Source organism: Cricetulus griseus, chromosome 8, assembly GCF_003668045.3.
Source record: "Cricetulus griseus strain 17A/GY chromosome 8, alternate assembly CriGri-PICRH-1.0, whole genome shotgun sequence".
NCBI lineage: Eukaryota > Metazoa > Chordata > Mammalia > Rodentia > Cricetidae > Cricetulus > Cricetulus griseus.
Window position 1 is genome coordinate 2795418 of NC_048601.1, and position 19171 is coordinate 2814588.

Consider the following 19171-nt stretch of genomic DNA (forward strand, 5'->3'; position numbering starts at 1 on the left):
TCTCCCCAGACTCTTTTTCTTCCTCTCTCTATTCCCTACTAGATCAGCACACAAACTAACCACATCGCCAACTACTTGCAGAAACACACACTCCCTCTGCTTGTTAACCTGTCTTTTACTCAGTTTTTTTTTTTCTTTTAATTCACAGGCCCTGAAACTGAAAGTTACCAGAAAAGGAAAGTTTTCCCATAAATGTTCCAACAATTCTCTCTTGGAGGTGGCAGGATGACTTGGAGACATCTTTGCCAGGTCCAGGGTTACTTGTGTATTGTTTAAAAAGGGACAGTGGACAGAGAAGGACCCTGTGCCCCGTGGGCAGAATCTGTGGGATCGTCCAGGCCAGATTTAGATCCCAGCCCCACCTTTAAGTTACCAACCCCTCACCACCTCAATTTACTCTTCTTGGAATAGAAGGCTAAGAGCCACCTTTTAACTGGACATTTTGTGACAGAGAGCTCCCAGGCAGACCACACAAAGTGGCATCCATCACAAAGACCAATGCTGGACACTGGCCACATGTGTGAGATTCAAATCACACCCCTCTGAGCTCATCTGTGTTCCTTCTATCTGAGCTCAGCAAGTTACCTCAGAGAAAATAGAAGCCCCTTCAGGAGTCAATGTCTGAAGCAGGAAGGCTGCCAGGGGTTGCAGGCCATCTATGAATAAATCATCCAAAGACCTTGACTCAAAAGGAACAAAAACAAAAATCGACAGAGTTCCCGAAAGCTTCAAAATAAAGCAGACAGGCTTCCTTGATTTCTCCATTCCAGAGAGACTCATCTGGTTCAGGCAAATCCTCCTCAAGACTCCAGTCAGGCCCTCACAAATACCCAATCACCTTTTTCTCTTTCTTATCTATTTATTTGTTTGTTTGCTTATAATTTGATTCTTTGAGGCAGGGCCTTGCCTCAGGTAGCTGAGGCTGACTTTAAATTCACAATGTAAGTGAGGATGATCCAGACTCCTGGTCCTCTGGCCTCTACCTCCTGAGCACAGGTCAAAGCTACCATGTCTGGCAATCATTTGACTCTAAAAGATTAGCAATTTGGAAATAAAGAAAAAAATTTTGGTTTTGATAGAAATGTAACATATTTCACAGGAGGACAAAGTTCCCAATGCCAGTTTGTAAAACATTCAAGTGAGTGAAGTTTCCCATCAGCACATCTGTGCACACAGTAAGAACACAGCACGGACTTTGTCTGTTTTATCTTTAAGGGAAGCCTTGGTCATTGGCACTTGGGGTTCTGGTTTAAATGACAGTACAGTGTTTTGGGTTTGGAGGGGGAGTAATAAACAATTTTACCATCTCCTAGTCTGTGTGTCCTTGCTAAAGAATGTCAACTTAGCCCACCTACTCTTATTTCTCATGTTTAGGAAATAGCAGGGTTTGTTCACATTGGTGCTACGTATGTGCATAGAAACTTCACTATTTAATTTTCGTGTCTGGAAGGAGAAGCTTATAATTATGCCATGAGGCATAACTATAATTAGGTCTTCTAATACCATAGGTATCCCTATGATCCAATTGTGAAATAGCAGAGGGTTCTGGTGCTGTGTTACTCAGTTAACTTCTCTTTCTCTTAGGCCATCACACCCCTCAGGCCTCAGGAAACATGGAAATCTTAGCTAAAAAAATTAAGCTATTATAGTTGTCATCAGAATCTGCTGTTGAGATTTTTGTATAGTTTTGGTAACACTTTAAAACCATTATGAACACAGCTGAAGTGAAAGCTGAAAGCGCTTACTATGTCAGCCTAAGGACTGAGTTCCGATCCCCTGCACCTAGGGAAAAATCCAGGACAGCAATATACACCTGTAATCTCAGCCCCAGAAAGGGGTGAAAGGAAGAACCCTGGGCTAGCCAGTCTACCCAACTGGAGCCCCAGGTTCAGTGAGATACTCCACATCAAAAGATAAGGTGGAGAGTGACTGGGGAAGACACCAGTATCAACCTCCAGCCTCACATATGTAAGTGTTCACTCACGCACGCACACACGCACACACACACACACACACACACACACACACACACACACACACGGCATAATGAACTGGAGGTGTGTCTCAGCAGTGGAATGCTGGAAGCTCTGGGTTACATCTCCATGTTGGCAAGTAGACAAATTAGTAACTAATCATCATTAGATCATTTTTAGGCTATATACCAAATTCAGGTTAAATAAATTTGAACTTATCACCTTGGAGATGCTCTGAGACCATGGACTGTCCAGTACACTCACTCATTTATGCTTCTGCCCTGCAGAAGAAAAATGTATACAATATATAACTCACTCAACATAAACAGCATGTTTGTGCTGGGGCAGTGATGGGGAGAGAATTATCTATTTAGATTATTCTCCCCAACATATGCCTCCATGCGAGTAAGGTATTTCTTGACCTGTATAGAATATTGTGTGTGACGGGCTGGAGATGGCTCAGAAGTTAAGAGCACCAACTGCTCTTCCAAGGGTCCTGAGTTCAATTCCCAGCAACCTCATGGTGGCTCACAACCATCCGTTATGAGACCTGGTGCCTTCTTTTGGTGTGCAGATATACATGGAAGCAGAATGTTGTATACATAGTAAATAAATAAAATCTTAAAAAAGAAAAAAAAAGAATATTGTGTGTGACATTACACACGCACAAGCACCTTACAACACAATCGCACACAGCTCCTAGAACAGTGCGTGTGACGCACAAGCACCTTACGACACAATCGCACACAGCTCTTAGAATAGTGCGTGTGACGCACAAGCACCTTACGACACAATCGCACACAGTTCCTAGAATAGTGGGTGTGACACACAAGCACCTTACGACACAATCGCACATAGCTCTTAGAATAGTGCGTGTGACGCACAAGCACCTTACGACACAATCACACACAGCTCTTAGAATAGTGCGTGTGACGCACAAGCACCTTACGACACAATCGCACACAGCTCCTAGAATAGTGCGTGTGACGCACAAGCACCTTACGACACAATCGCACACAGCTCCTAGAATAGTGCGTGTGACGCACAAGCACCTTATGACACAATCGCACACAGCTCTTAGAATAGTGCGTGTGACGCACAAGCACCTTACGACACAATCATCGCACACAACTCTGCTTTTCCTGTACTGCGGCTCCCCTTGGAAAAGGGAAGACAAAGAGTCACTCTTTCTATTTTTATTATAGGATCTGACTGCAAGTAGCCTTGTTTATTTAAAAAATGAGTTACATATTCCAAGAACCAAATACTTTCAGAAAAAGCCCAGATCTTGCGAAAAGTGAAAGGTGTGAGCAACAGCCCACATGGGCAAGCTAACAACGAATTTACAGACAACCCAGTGCCAAACCAAATTCAGCCAGCTCACACTCAAACACACCCAATCAGAGGCTCCATTTACAACTCTCAGACAGTGGGAATGCTCCTAGGTGAATGGAATCACAGGAGGCAGTTCTCATTCTGACGATCATCTTATACTTGTCCCTCCTGAATCTGAATCACTCATTTCTCGTATAGAATCTCCAGGGAATCGTTTAGCACTTAAAACAGATGAAATGTGCCATGCCTACAAGTCTGGACCACTGTCCAATCTGGCTGGAAAGTAACAATAGCACTGACACAGACACTGATACACAAGGCAGAGTTTTAAAGTGGTAGATGTGCCTGGTGAACATTTACAGTCCTGTGTCTCTGCTAAACCTACTTCTAACTCTTCCGATCACTCCCTTCCCTTTTACAAAAGTAAATATTTTTAGTATGATGTTACTCCCAAACTTTCAGTTTGAAACAAAAAAAAAAGGTCGATGGGAGAAAAGAAGTGTATTATTTGTTAATTTATAAATCTAACACTGGGTATACTGGTGCACGCCTTTAATCCCGGCACTCAGGATGGAAAGGCAAGTGGAGCTCTATGAGTTCTAGGACAGCCTGGTCTACAGAGCAAGTGCCAGGACAACCAGGGCTACACAGAAAGAAAAAGAAAAAAGAAAAAAAAACACTTGTTCAAAAAAAACCAAAATAAATAATCAATCAATGATTCATTTTTCCAAAAAGTACATATGAAGCTGGTCATGAGGGAGTGCCACATAACAGGACTCAATACAATTTCAGATTCTGAAACTAAAGAAATAAAAGCTAAGCCATTGAGGCATACTGTAGGCACCATTACAAGACACCAGTTGGGTTGGGTAAAGAGGTCTTCATTGAGTTCTTAGGATTCCCAATCCTTCCCTCTCCCTCCAAATACATATGCCCTAGCAAATGTATTAGCTCCCAACCATTCTAAGAAGTCTTGTCTGAAAACTAAAGCAGAAAGGTAAAATGGTTTGTTAGGCCATTCTGTTGGTCGTTCCAACATATTCTCTCCTAGTCAAGAATTAGAACTCAGAGCTACACTGGACTTCCTGCCTTCACTAAGAAAGGACAATGCCCTGTAGAATGAGAAACAATATAAGAATTTAACTCCATCTGGAACTTCCAGTTCCCATAACCAAACCTCCTATCAAGGCTCTACAACAAAATCTACACAATGGTAACTTGGTCTTTCATCCCTTTCTGGCTACTACAGTGGCTGTCTGGTGACACGGGAAAACCAGCTTTCCATTCTATGACAGCAAATATTATCATTGGCAGAGAACAGAGACAATACTCAAAGATCCAAAGTTAGACAATTTGTTTTGTTAAGTGTTTATGTGTTTCATTAATACACGGAAATGGATGCTGCTGATCTTTGTTACTCTGAGTGGCTAATACATGTGTGTCAGAAATTCATTTAAAGTTGGGTTGTGAGAAATTAAAAGCCTACACTGAAGGTTTTGTTTCTCCAGAAGATCTTAAAATTAGCCTATCAACCACAAAAAGATTATTCAAAACCAGCATATTATGCCAAGAAAATGCTCTATCCAATAGCAACAGATGTCTTTAGGAAGCAGCTTGAGTCACTAAGCAAGTTGCTAATTCCAAAATATTCTGTATTCATTATTCATAATCCAACTTAAGCTTCACAATTAAGTTCCAAACACTAAGTTTAACCCTGACAAGTAACTGCTTTTTCTACAGTAGTTTCAACTATAAGTCCATAATTTTATGTTAAAATATGTAAGCATACACCTACATACATACATTTACATAAACATAAAATATAACACCTAATATAAAAAATGAACTAAAATTTTATGTTAAGAGTGGCTTTAAAACAAAAATATGCCTGCCATATTTTCTGACCAGACAAATGAGGATGAAGTGCAAGCTCTTACTCCCCCAAAATACTTATAAAAGACTTTGAATCCAGGGAAATTCAAGCTCACTAACAGAAAGTTTAATTCCGGATCGTCAATTCTGAGCTGTTGTGGAGCCAAGCAATTGTTCCTCTGCAGAGAAAGAGGAAAGCGTTGAGTCTAAATATCTTTCACCTTCAATCCTGATTTACGCTTTCCTCCTGAAAAAAAGCACACTATCTGCCAAGCAAGGCTCAGCTTTCACATCAGGAAAAAAAAAGCTGTAGCAATATTTTTTGCATATAATAATCACTGCTATTTAATCCACTCCCATAAAACCAAAGCAAACAAAGGAATGAAGGCTCCGAGGTCCTGGCAGGAATAAGACAAACCACCTTCATAAGTTTCCAGAGCCTCTTCAGCAGTCCTCAGACACAGCAGCTCTATTTTTTTTTCTATGACATGTGGCCTTTGGACCACTACTCTTCCAGATTTAAATGATGCTGGACAGGACAGTGGGGCAGGGATAGTTACAAAACCATGGAACCTCACTGCCGAAGAAGACCAGAGTCAGTGACTAGGATCAAGATCCAAACATTTTCCAGCATGGCTGGATGGTTGATTTGGTTTGGTTTAGATGGGGTCTTGCTCTACAGACTGGCCCTGAACTCATGACCCTCCCATTTCTACCTCCACACAGCAGCCTTGGCCAATGTATGTTCTGAGACACTTGGAGAAGCCACAGACTGCCTCCCTGGACTCAGGCCTCACTCCAGCCGGGTGACCTTGTAAGAACTGTTCTCAGGATCAAAGATGGTAAACCTGGACCTTCTGCTCGGCACACAGACAGGTGTCTGATACCAATGGCCCTGACCCCCCTTAACCTCTATGGACTCTAGAGCTCCAGTTCTTCGAGACACACCATAAGAGCACAACTTGCAAGCCTCTGGTCAACACCATGGCCACACTCCAGCCCTGGAAACACACCAACTGGGCAACAACCCTCTTTAAACAGAGAGGAGGGCAAAGACTCCAGATGTGGGGTCTCCAGCCAGCAAAGGGCTGTTACTACAAACTCATACACCAACATGCATTCATCTGCTGACCCCGGCTGGGTTAACTTCCTGAGAGCAGAGACACTGAACATTTAGCTTATGCTGAACTACAAACCTCATCAAATTTTAAGCAAACCAAGTCATCCCCATTTTAGATTTTTTTTTAAGTGTAAATTTATATGATGTAGCTGTTAAAGTTTTATCAGCTTCCAGGCTGTTTTCTGGGTTTTGACTACCACCAGTTGTCTCTCCCAGATATGTTTCAACCACAGCTTCCAGACAGTCACTGATAAAAATGCTGACTAACAAATCTTGTGATGAGTGCTGAGTTAGCTCCAAATTATCTCTGAATGTACATCTTTCTACAAAAAAAAAAAAAAAAAAAAAAAAATTCAGAACTTCAGAAAGCAACTTGCTCTAAATGGAGTGAACAATGTGACTGGGACAAGAAATCTGGAAAGCGGTTGTAAGGAAAACATGACTGGCTAAGGCGTGGCCATTCCTGCCACTCTGTCTGTCTCCACTCCACTCTTGTGGACTATGCTGTGCATTATCTTCAGGACTCACAGGTCTTAGCGGGACTGCCAGTCAGTGTCAGGAGTGGGAGGTATTCTCCTTACATCTATGCACATTGGGCAAACCAGATGGACACTGTGAAGCAGTGCTTCGTCCCAAATGAAACTGGAAATACTGGCAGTTCTACAAGATGGCTTTTCTGCCCTGCTCAGTTCCGTGAGACAGCAAGTTTTACCCAAAATACTCAGCCAGGATGACTGAGCCACTGCCTCTGTACACGGGTCTTAAACAAGGCCTAACTCTTAAAGCATTTAGTCATTCAATCTGGGAGGCCTAGAGGAGCAGAAATTTTTTCAGAAACCAAAAAAAAAAATTTACTTCATCACTGGCCGGAGGCTACTCCGTTTCCATTTCATCCATCTGCCTGTTTCACAAACAGGGTCACTAAAAATGTACAAAGACTTGCTGAGAGGGTCAAGTTCAGGTTATGTGAGTGATGCCTCTTTGTCACCATGTGTCCTGAGAGCCTAAGAATAAGGCTTTATATAATCATCACCCTTTCTTAGTGGCCTTCTCCTGTCACTGGAGGTAAAATTTGCAGACCACAATTACTTTCTCTGCAACTCCTAGGCCACCAATTCATAGGAATTCCATCAGTTCTGGAGGGTCGCCACAAAATATGGGGGTTGCTGAAGAACTCAGGTTCTAGTGACTTTTCTGACACATGTCAAGGAGCACAGTAATCCCACCCACAAAGGACTCTGCACAGGGCACTCATGAAGTCACTGTATATGACATTACATGGGCTATCCAGCCCAGCAGCCAATGGTAAGATTCAAGGCTGCTGGACAGACCTGGCAGCCAATAAACTAGAAAAGGTCTCGGCAGAACCAACAGAGGCCGACACACAGTAACATTCACCGGGTGCAAGTGCACTGTGCCCGCCCAGGTGAGCAACAATAGAAGAAGCACTGTTGAAGCCAGGAGGAAGGACCAGCCTCGTCTTCCCACTGTCCTTTTCACACCCAAACTGTCTTCATCTATATTTTTAATCCACCACAGGCAAGACCAAAACAGCAATGCAGTTAAGTTCAGATGTATTCAAATTGAGTGGTGAAAAGTCTCTGCTTGGTCAACCTTTAGCGGGGCTCCTGAACTATCTCCTAGATACAGCAATTCCTTAATTGCTCTAGGAAGTGGAAAGATCTAAATTATAAATAAAAGCAGTTCCTTCATGCTAAGCCAGTGTAAGAGACCTAGGACTAAGAGAGGAGATCTGTAATGTAGTACGAGTGTGACTATTTTTGGCAGCATGGTTACTAGGGTGAACAGACAAACATTCCCATCTCAGTTAAGGCACCACCACCACCCACAGGGCATCCTGCCTGACCCCTACATAAATCCAGATCATGCGTCCATAGGGAACTCTCACGATGGATCCCTCACCAGAACATACACTTCTGAACCCAAACCAGGTTCAATTGTGATTAAAAATAACCCTGATTATCATAGCGCAGCATTTATATTTAGTACTAGCTATGTGACTTTGTCTCCAGATTACATTAGTAATGTACATGCGTGTCTGTTTCTCTCATGAAAATGAGAATAAGTACCCATGGAGGGGCATGACTCAGCAGTTAAGAATGCTTGCTGCTTTTCTGGAGGACCCAAGTTTGTTTCCCAGCACCCACTTCATGTGGCTCACAACCACCAGGAACTCCAGCTCTGAGGGATTTTCTGGCCTCACCAGGCATATGCACTCATGTGCATATAAACACAGACACAGACACACGTGCATATACATAATTAAAAATAAATCTCTCAAAAATGGGAGAGAGTGCCTAACCCCATTGTTTAGAGCGAAAATAGACTAGCAGGTCCATTCAGAAAGCTATAAAGATCACAAATGTTCCTAGGAATCTAGCAAAGAAAAGCTTTATTATTTAGCCAATAAATGTCAACTGTTATTATTATTGCCAGTCTTTTGAGACTTACACATGTCAACCGTCTATTATTTGTCCTTGTTTTAATTTGCCTTAAAAATCTACAGGTAGTAAGTACTTGTGTGTTATAGCAATGTCAGGGACAACCCACAAGATTTGAAATCAGACAGGTGTAGAACATCTAGAATAGAATCAAGGCTCTACTACTTACAATTTCATTAATTAAAAAGATATCTTTTCACATTTTACTCTCTGATAAGTTGGAAAGTATCTTATCATCAGTGGTGCTTTCCATTCGGGGTTCACCTTAGGCAAGCTACTTAATCTCTATAAAATTATAGAATTAATCATAAAATTAATATTGCCCACATCTCTCAAGCGTTATGGGGAAAAAATAACCATAACTCCTAGCAAAACACTTTGGGTAACAAAGCACAAATAACCACACAAATGACTGACATTACACTAGCATTACACTTCCAGTATCTACTATGTAGGAGATGCTAAGAAGCTGGATAAGCATTTCCATATATTTTATTGAACAACTCATTAACCCTAGAAATATTTGGCTAACATGTTTGAGTACATAGAAATCCTGGTTGGACTCATTTTCTTTGCAAAGATCAGGAGCTAAATACAGAAACCCTGAAATAGAGCGATATGCTCACACCTAACACCCTTTGTGAGGACCTGCCTCTGACTTAACCACCACCCAAAGCCTAAGGTTACTAACCAGCCCACATGTGGAGCTCTAAGATCCCAATTCTTGGCAATGGGTGAACTCTGGCTCTAGGTCTATACACTGTGACCTGGGAGGATGGGAAAGTGTTTTTTGTTTTTTATGTTTTTTTTTTTTCAAATTTATCTACAATTCTTAGTGTGTAATCATAACAATCTTGAGTGTTTATTCATTAAGATCAGCTAACTCTTTTGCAATAACCTGTTTTCCTGAGGCCCAAATGTGTAAGTGGCCTGGTTACAAGCCTGCCCTTAAGTACTATGTCCTACCTTGTGGAGACATTATGCAATATCTCAGCTTAAAGGAAGCAAATCTCTCCCACACTTCAAGGTCCCACCCTGCAAACAGCCAAGAGCACCCTCCCTGGGGAATGTGTCATACCTTCCTACTGCAGGAGAATGAGGCCAAGGTAGGGTGAGAGGGTGGTGTGGCGTGAGTGAGAGTTTCCAGTGGTTTCTAAGCCCAGCTGGCTCTGCCGATTTCCTAAGTCTGCAGCCAGTCCTAAGCGACAAGGCTTTTCATTTGACCTTTTTCCATTTCTTGTCCCAAATTGTTTCCCAGATGTCTATGTAACACTCTGCAGATCACTTCTGGTCCAGCTCTTCTTGAAAGACTTTTTAAAATTCTGGTTCTTCCCAAGTTTCTCTCCTAACAATAGTCATTTCTCTCTGCACAGCAGCACGCTTCCTGCCAGGAAGCTCTTCTTTCACCCTTTGCAGACATGAGTCACAATGACAAGGCACAGCTGGAGATCCCTCACTTGAACTGTACAGAGGTAATCGTCTAACTCGGGCGAGTACTCAGGTGTGTGTGCAGACATGTTCAAAAGGCCATCCAAGTCTTCCAGAGAGGCAACTTCAGACTTTCCAACACAATACAGTCAGCGCTACAAATTTTACTCCTCATCCAAGGAAGCCAGAGCTTCTAGTTCTATACTGTCTCTTATTTCCGGCCAATAAGTAAACCAACCGGCAGATCAGCCACTTCACATCCCAACAATCAAATTGCCAACATCCTTTAAAGAAGTTCAAAGACAGGTGTTTTTTATACAAAACCTGTCACTATGGCAACTTGATTCTGCTCATTTTCTGAAGAGAGAAAGATGAACTATTTATCTTTCCGCTACAAACATTGTAGAAACAGGCTGGTAACATCTTCCTTCACCTGGCAGTACAGAGAGCTCCAGCCTGATAATACAGATCAAAGCAAAGATTGCAAAAGCTATCCAGGAGTTGAGGGAGGCTTCCTGGGAAGCCAGCACACGCACACACATACCAGCACACAGACACATACATCCACACACTAGAACACAACAGCATACCTCCACTTTGGCTGTGTGCCAAGGCCAAATCATCAGACTTCCCCATCTCTAGGCCGTACAGGACACCTGACCTATTGATACATTAGGTGAAGAGAACCTACAATCCTTTGAGTTACCAACAGACAGAAAAGCATATCTGTGCTCACTTCTGCAGATATGACTCACTCTGGGCACGGGAAGGAGCTTGTACATGACACTCTGTGTGTGACTCTGGCCTTGTTCACTCATACCACAAACCATGACAGACAGTTTCAGAAATCTGCTGAGCACAACCGGCTTTTGGAAATGCCAGGAAGTAGACTGGCTTTATCTTTTGGCAAGGGAACTCTGTTATGGTTTGAATCTGGAATGTCCCCAACAGGCTCATGCTTTAAAGACTTGGTCCTACACTGGTTTGACTGTGTGGGGAACCCTGTAGAACTCTGGAGATATGGACCACTGGGAATAAGCCTTTGGGAGGACCTTGGAGATGTGGGCCATTGGGAGTAAGCCTTGGGAGGATATCTGCCTGACTCCAGTCTAGCTCTCTGCTTTCTGGTCTGGCCACCAAGTGAAGATCACGACCACACTGCCACAGCCATGGAGCCTCTCTGCCATGCCTTTCCTGCCATGAAGGACTGAACCCTCCGAAACCATGAACCACAACAAATATCTTTCCTTAAATTGCTTCTGCCAGGTGTTTGCCTCAGTGACAAGAAAAGCAACCAAAACAGAATCATGAATCCCAACCCTCTACCATGACTAAAATATCCTAGCAGGGACTGGATGTCAATAGGAGACACAATCTCCTCCATTTGCCCTCCACTCTCATCTCCTGGAAGGCTGTGAGTTGAGATTTTCCGGGCCTTTCCTGTTTGTCTTTTGTGATGATGGCCAGCCAGTTCTGTAAGTGCAACATAAATTAAGTGTTTCAGAAACTGTTGCATTTGCATAAATAACAGAATTAATATTCTGATGATGCAGTAATTCCAGCTTGGGAAAATTATCCAATTTAGTGTCAGCCATTTCATAAGCACAGAAGCCAGGTCCGACTATATCACAACCAAGCAAAAATATCACCAAGTAGTATGTGACCTCCCAAGGAGCTATAGACCTGCTGTTTAATAATTAACAAAGGGGTGATGATCTCTCCCTCCATTCTGCTAGAGGAGTCCAAATTTTCTGCCCTGCAGATAGTGTCTTGCCACATACTATACTTGTGTTTGCTTCCCTTCCAATTCAGGGTTTGACTGCTTGGGACACTCTAATGGACACAGCGTAGCTCCACTGGACACCCACTTTAGGGCCTCTAGTGAACCCAATCTAGGGTGTGCTCTGGCAATCTAGGTTTAAAGAGCTATTTTACATGGTGCTGAGGGCACCACCGGCTCCCTTAGAAGCCCTTTATGAAGGCTTAAACTTGAAAACACTTGTCAGGTGGCCATTCAATTAAAAACTACAATCAGCTCAGATCACTTTCTGAACACTACTCCAAGCTCATCAAACAACCACGGGAGTTAAATGATGCACAGGAATACAGCATGGATCTAACAAAAGTACCAGCTTGCACACTGCAACAGGACACGGCACTATGTGCTGCCACTACTACAAGGGCCACCAAAGCTGGCACTACCAGGTTCACCCTCAAACCCCAGTAGACGAAACCTGCTAAGCAACCTGTCAAGAAACACCCCTATCTGAAGCATACACTGAGCTTTAAGCATTATCATAGCCGTTACTAACAAGCATGGTGCTTGGGGCTGACACTGATGGCATCATAGTAATTTCTGTATCCCCAAGAGAGCAGACGGAGGAGGGGCTGCAGTAGGACTAGCGAGTGCCTATACTGTCTAGTACAGGAAACTGCATCTTCTTTCAGGAAACCTGCAGGGGAGCTGCCTGGAATCCATACAGGCTCCAGTCCAGTTAAGGATATGGACGAAAGGAGACCTGTCATAGCTCCAATCAATCAAAGAAAACTTGGTGCCTATTCTTATTACCAGGACTGGAGTCAGGATGTTTAAACGGGAGAAACAGACTTCCTACAACCTGACATTTCTGCCTAATGATTTTCAGCATCTCACATCTGATCTCACTCTTGAGCCTGACAGCCTTCTCTATGAAAGCTGGCCTGGCATTATTATACTCCCTCTACAACTGGCAGCTTGACTTGCCCAAGACCACACAACTTATCAACATCAGACTGCCAGATTCTTGCTTTGCGTTTTTTTTAGTTATTATTATTACTATTACTATTATTATTATTATTATTATTATTATTATTATTATTATTTTGCTGTTTATTGTTGACATTATATCATCCCCCCTTCCCTTTCCTCCCTACGAAGATTCAGGGTTATTACTATAAAAGTTCCAATTTGTCTGTGTATTTCTCCAAATGTGTACAAAGGTCCTGAAAGCTTGGCTCCTTCCTACTTCTCCACCTCCCACCTTCATGCTCCAGACCAATATTTCAGGAGAACAAGGACTGTTAGTGGCACAAAATTCTCGAGCGGAGCCACACATCACCAAAAGAATCTCTCCCTCTCCCTCCCCCTGTCTCTCTGTCCGACTCTAAATAATCTAGACATTCTGTTGTTAATACAAACCACAACCTCAGAAGTATGGCTGACAGAGGTTGAAAGGGTCAAATTCACCAGACTGAACTTCGCTCACTAATCCACTTCTTGTTCAATGCATGTATGTGGAAGGCAGTAGAAAAAGAGCTTTAAACAGCTCGGACTTCTTAATCATAGTCACTGTTCTTAGAAAAGGCTGTCCCTGGTCATCAGGTGCTGTTATTTGAGGCACTTACAGGATTTTATTCATACCAATTTGGCATTCTGTTTCTTCGATGAAAGATGTTGGGACAGAAGAAGTCAGCAGGGGTTCTTCATGGTGTCAACAGAGTAGAAAGAGGGTCTTTCAGCTTTGGATAGGTATATCACACAGCTCAGGCAAACAATAATGAAAGTTAATCACTCCATTTACTCTATCAACCAACCAACCAACCAACCAGACACAAGACACCTGACAAAACCCCCTTTGTTCCTGCATGTACCACCCCTAAGGTGTTTCAAAGGGTTGGAGTCAACACGACTTCAAATGACCAGCACAGAGTTGCCTGCTGGGTTCGGATCTCAGGATCATGAAGCAGTCTTTCCAGTCCTTTGAACCCATCAATTAGTAGCCAAATCAGTATTGGTTTTACTCTTCCATTCTCTCCTCACCAATATCAACTCTCCTCACTGTTACCTCCAACCTCCACCTCTGTCCCCAAATGTCCACTTTGACTTCCAATCAAGAAATCATAAGCAAGCCTGGAACGTTAGAGAAACAATTCCTATTGACCATTAAAGTTGAACATAGTGTTTCCCAATGTCCTAGACTCAATCTGGAGCAGTCACAAGATTTGGCCAACAATGCATTTACATTGATCCCTGAACACTAGACATGTAAGGGAACAGATAAATCACATCAATTTACATAACCACTGATGCTTACTGTACCCATGTCTTACATGAGGAATATACACACCCTGAATTATATTAAAATTATGTTGTATGAGTTTATATAAATAACATAAAGGAAAAATTCACATCTCTCCATTCCTACCAAGATACAAGAATGGAGGCAGAACACCATAGGAACAGATCCAAGTCCCAGAACAAAACGTCGGATGTTGGTTATAAGCCCAGGAAGCACTTTCTCATGAGTACAACCCATCTACTATTACAATACTAAGTTCATTTACTGTTCAAGTGCAACCAGGAGGCTGGAGAGGTGGCTCCTTCAGAGGACCCAGGTGTGATTCCAGCACACACATGGCATCTCACTATTGTCTATAACTCTAGCTCCAGGGGATCCAATGCCCTCTCCTGGCTTCTTTGAACACCAAGATTCCGTACACAGACAGTCATGCAGGCAAAACATTCATACACATAAAACAATAAATCTTTTAAAAAATTAAATGCAACCATGGCTTCAGGGAACAAAAATAAATAAAACATGAAGTTAGAAAAAAACATTATTTTAAGGAAGACTCCCAAAGAGCATCTTCCTTTAACTCTAAGGAATAAAGACCATATTATATGAAAATTCTGGAAGCATTTAACTACTTGGCTTAATTTATTAGAATGGCAAAGCCTGAACAAACACACAGTAGAGGCTAAACGGCAAGATAACCTGATGCTGAATTCGTCAGGCAGAAATGACTTTCTATTAGTGACGGTCTCATCATGTCACAAGGGCTTGGCATAAGCACCAATCAAACCTGACTTTTAAACAGCATGAAAACTTTACTGTTTACTGTTCTCTCCTGAAATATTTAGCAACTTTGTCTTTTCCCATTATTCTGTTTATAAAACATGGATAAGTAACAACTCTTTAAAGAATGCCAAACATCTTTGTTATGTGCAAAGGAATGATTGAGCTATTGCCCTTCACAAGAGCTGTGTTCTTCACATGAACAAACAGACAAAACCTGCTTTGCTTTGGCTACAAGCACAGACCTAAGCTGGTGATCCATCATGAAATTCCCTAAACAGAAAGACCTTCAAGAAGCAGGTGGCTTATCCACAACAGAAAAGAAAACGTACTGGACAAGGAAACTTTCTCACATCATAACACAGGGAATATTTGCATTTTTTTTCAATGTCAAAAGATTCAAAGTAGGATTACCAGCTATTCCAAAACTTCTGAACAACAACAAAAAAAAGTTGCATTTTTGGTTTTGAACTAAGACAAAATCATTACTAAACTCCTACAGCAAAGGAGCTGGATATTATCCCAGGCATTTCAATTTAATCCAACAGTCCTATGAGGTAAAGATATTTCATCCTACTGATGAGAAGCCAGAGCTCAGAGTAAGGAACAGGGCCATAATACTAAGACAAGAGTATGTGGGATTCTATCCAAGATACATCTCATTCCAAAACCTAAAATATTTGACGATACACTCTACCTACCAGTTCCACCAAGAACTTACGAGCCCAAATTACAATGATGCGATTGTTCCTAAGATCAGCCCTGGAGTCAGAAGCTCTGTGTTAATGACGCCTCCATTGAGTGGTGGTTTCCTCCCAAATTAATGGAGATGGAAATGGTATTTAACCTCATAATGTTGAAGTGAGAAGCAACTATAAAAGCCGCAGTGAAAGGCCTTGCCAAAACAGCCAATCGTTCCATAAGTGTTCCTTCATCTCCGTGTTTGGGTTGGTACAGCTGGTGCAGGCCCAAGGCCTGGTTAAGAGGAGACAGCAGAGCCTGAAGGGGCCCAGGAAGGATGAGACCTGTCATTGTCCGTATCTTGTCTATCTTCCCATAAACAAAAAACATAAAAACTGATTGTGGGCCAACTCTGTACCAAGGGAGGATATGGGCTGCTGGTCATAGTTAATCAGCCAACTGGGAATCAGTAAAGCCTTCCTGCCTTCAGTAAACTCACTTCCACCCAGAGGCAAGGGAAATCAGAAGCAAAACCAATCAAGCAAACTTTGACCTAGTAAGAGCCTCGTCTTCTCTTGCCAACTTTCCCTTTTATATTCCCCATGTACATGACGGTTTTTACCCAAAACACAATGGGCACACAGGCATCTGAGGTCAATTCTCCTCAAAAAAAACAGTAGTCATCTACCTTGATATACAATTTTAAACACTGATTATGCCAAATAGGGACTTGCAAAGAGTTCACTTTAACACTGACAGAGGCAAACTGAAGATCTTAGGTGGAGAATGATCAATAAATGAAGAGTCTGGAGAGACAGCTCAGAAGTTAAGAGCACATACTGCTCTTGCAACGGGCCACGGTTTAGTTCCCAATGACTCACAACTACCTGTAACTCCAACCCAACATTCCCTTTTGGTCTCCTCAGGCACCTACATGCTTGCATGTGCATGAAAACCACACCCATATATACATGAATAAAATAAAAATCCAAAATCATTTAAAAATTAAAATTAAAAAATTAGACAAGAAAACTTTGGTAAGAATATGTGCAACAAATGACAGAAAGCAAATAAGTAAAAAAGAAGAGCTACAGTTCATGAAAAATAAGAAAAATACTGATTTCCAATAGACAAAATAGGTGAATAGCATGATGCCAACAGTCATATAAGCAATTTGATCATTAATAGCAAACTCATAGAAAACAAAAATTACCTTTTCTCTCTTTAGAATGCCCAAATATTACCAAAGTGAGAATATCACTCTGCTAGTGGGAACAAAAATTAGTTAATTCTGACTAGTTATGGCAATGTATTCAGGACTTCCACATGTCCAAACCCTAATGCAGCTTCCACCCTGTGAAGACGGGACAGAAAATGCTGGCAGAGCCCATGTCCATTAGAGCTGAAAACAGCCACCATATTCCACAATAAGTAGAACACCATACAGTCCTGAGGTCTGTGTTTACAGACACTGCAAGAAATGCAAACAGGCCGGGCGGTGGTGGCGCACGCCTTTAATCCCAGCACTCGGGAGGCAGAGGCAGGCGGATCTCTGTGAGTTCAAGACCAGCCTGATCTATAACAGCTAGTTCCAGGACAGCCTCCAAAGCAACATAGAAACCCTGTCTTGAAAAAGGAAGAGAGGGAGGGAGGAAGGGAGGGAGGGAGGGAGTTAGGAAGGAAGGAAGGAAAGAAGGAAGACAGGCAACTAAAACAATGTTTTGTTTTGGGCTTTTTTTTTGTTTGACTTTTGGTTTTTTGGTTTTTGAGACAGGGTTTCTCTAATGTAACACCCCTGGCTGTCCTGGGATTTGCTTTATACACCAGGCTGGCCTGGAAGTCACAAATTCATCCGCCTTTGCCTCCCAAGTGCTGGGATTAAAGGTGTGCCACCACTGCCCACAATGTTGAATTTTAAAAAGGGAAGTAAAATTATATATTCAGAATATTTGATTTATAGAGAAAACACATGAATGGGAAAAAGTGAAAGGAAACACACCCCTATGTGGCAGGACTGCTGATGGCTCTGGCTTTGGGTTTTGTTTTTAATTTTCCTTCCTGGATTTGTTCAGAATTTTTTTTTAATTTTGAATGTATACTGGGGGAGGGGGACCAATATAAGTATGTGTGCCACATATGTTCAGGACCCAGAGGCCAGAAGAGGGTACCAGATCCCCTGGAACTGGAGTTACAAGCATTTATGAACTGCCCAGTGTGGGCACTTGAAACCAAACTCAGGTCCTCTGAAAGAACAGCAAGTGTTCTTAACCACTGAGCCATCCCTCCAGCTCTGGATGACATTCTGAAAATTGGGTCTTCACTATATGCTTTCTATACTACTCAAATCTATAGGGTACATCCATTACTGCTGTGATTCAAAGATAAGTAAATAGCAACACCAAGTCTAACTACATAATGAGCAATAGATGGAAACCTGAAGGCTCTCACACTTCTCCAGCAAGCTGCAGTTAAGGCCGCCATCAAGAAGCAAACTACTCTGTACTCAACTGGTGTGAGAATAAAAGCTGCATGTCCCACACATCAAAACATTATTTTGGAAATTCGTAAACCGAAAGAAACCTTTTCTACCAGGCGACTTGTGCCAACACACCAAAATTATCTCCATAAAACAAACTAGTTGGGCAGGAAGTTTATTAGGAACACCCTAAAAACTAATAATTGTTTTTACAGCTCTGAATAACACAGCCAGCTCATGTTGGTACACAGTGTAACGTAAACAAACCATCTCCAGTGAGTCTGTCAGCTTTTGAAGAAGACAGCATGAAGCTCAGAGCACACAGCTTTGCCTCAGCAGCAATCACAAAATTAACTCCTCCGCGTGTGCCCTCTCAACAGTCAGTCTTGAGGTCTCTGAAATGGTCTTCTCATAGCAACCGCTAACTGCAGCAAACCCTTCGTGCTCCCAATCTTATTTTGTCTTCATGACCCGACAACAGATATCTGGGGCCAGATAAGGCTCTGTCAGGAGGGCTTTCCTCTGTGGGATTCTTTGGCACATACATCTCTGGACCCTACCACAAGACTCGGTGGCCCTCTCTCCCATCCCCAGGCTGTGACATGGAAAAAACGTCTCCTGACATCATCATATGTCTCCTTGGAGTCAAAGTCATCTCCACTGCAAGCCGCTGCTACAGAAACATATACCACTATTGACAAATGGGCAAACAGAGCGATGGGGGGCCTCCAGAGCCCAAGACCCACAATTCTGTGCTCCGTGTGTCTCCAGAAAGGACACCTATCTTACACATCTTCCCTATTGAACCATCTTTCTGCTCCCGCCCCCATGGAACCAGCAATGGACCTCAGCATACACTTGTCCAAGAAACGTCATCCTTGTCATATATTTATTTACTTCCTACTAGTGTCTTAGCAAACCTATCACCGTCACACAATCTATTTGAAAAAGCAAACCTATCACCAGCACACAATCTATTTGAAAAAGTA

At 42.4% G+C, this 19171-nt stretch overlaps 1 protein-coding gene across 10 annotated transcripts in view; it reads right to left on the reverse strand.

Annotated features, from left to right (window-relative positions):
• The window catches only part of Ppfibp1 (PPFIA binding protein 1), a 146771-nt gene that overhangs the window by 116438 nt on the left and 11162 nt on the right, over window positions 1-19171 (reverse strand). The window contains exon 1 of one of the 10 annotated variants that reach the window (XM_035448676.1): window positions 10781-10877. The exons of 8 other annotated variants lie outside the window; for them this stretch is intronic. The gene's annotated coding sequence lies outside the window, so the exon portion shown is untranslated. Of the gene's footprint in view, window positions 1-9840; window positions 9990-10780; window positions 10878-19171 lie in introns of those variants that run through there. One more of the 10 variants, XM_035448674.1, reaches the window with a different exon arrangement.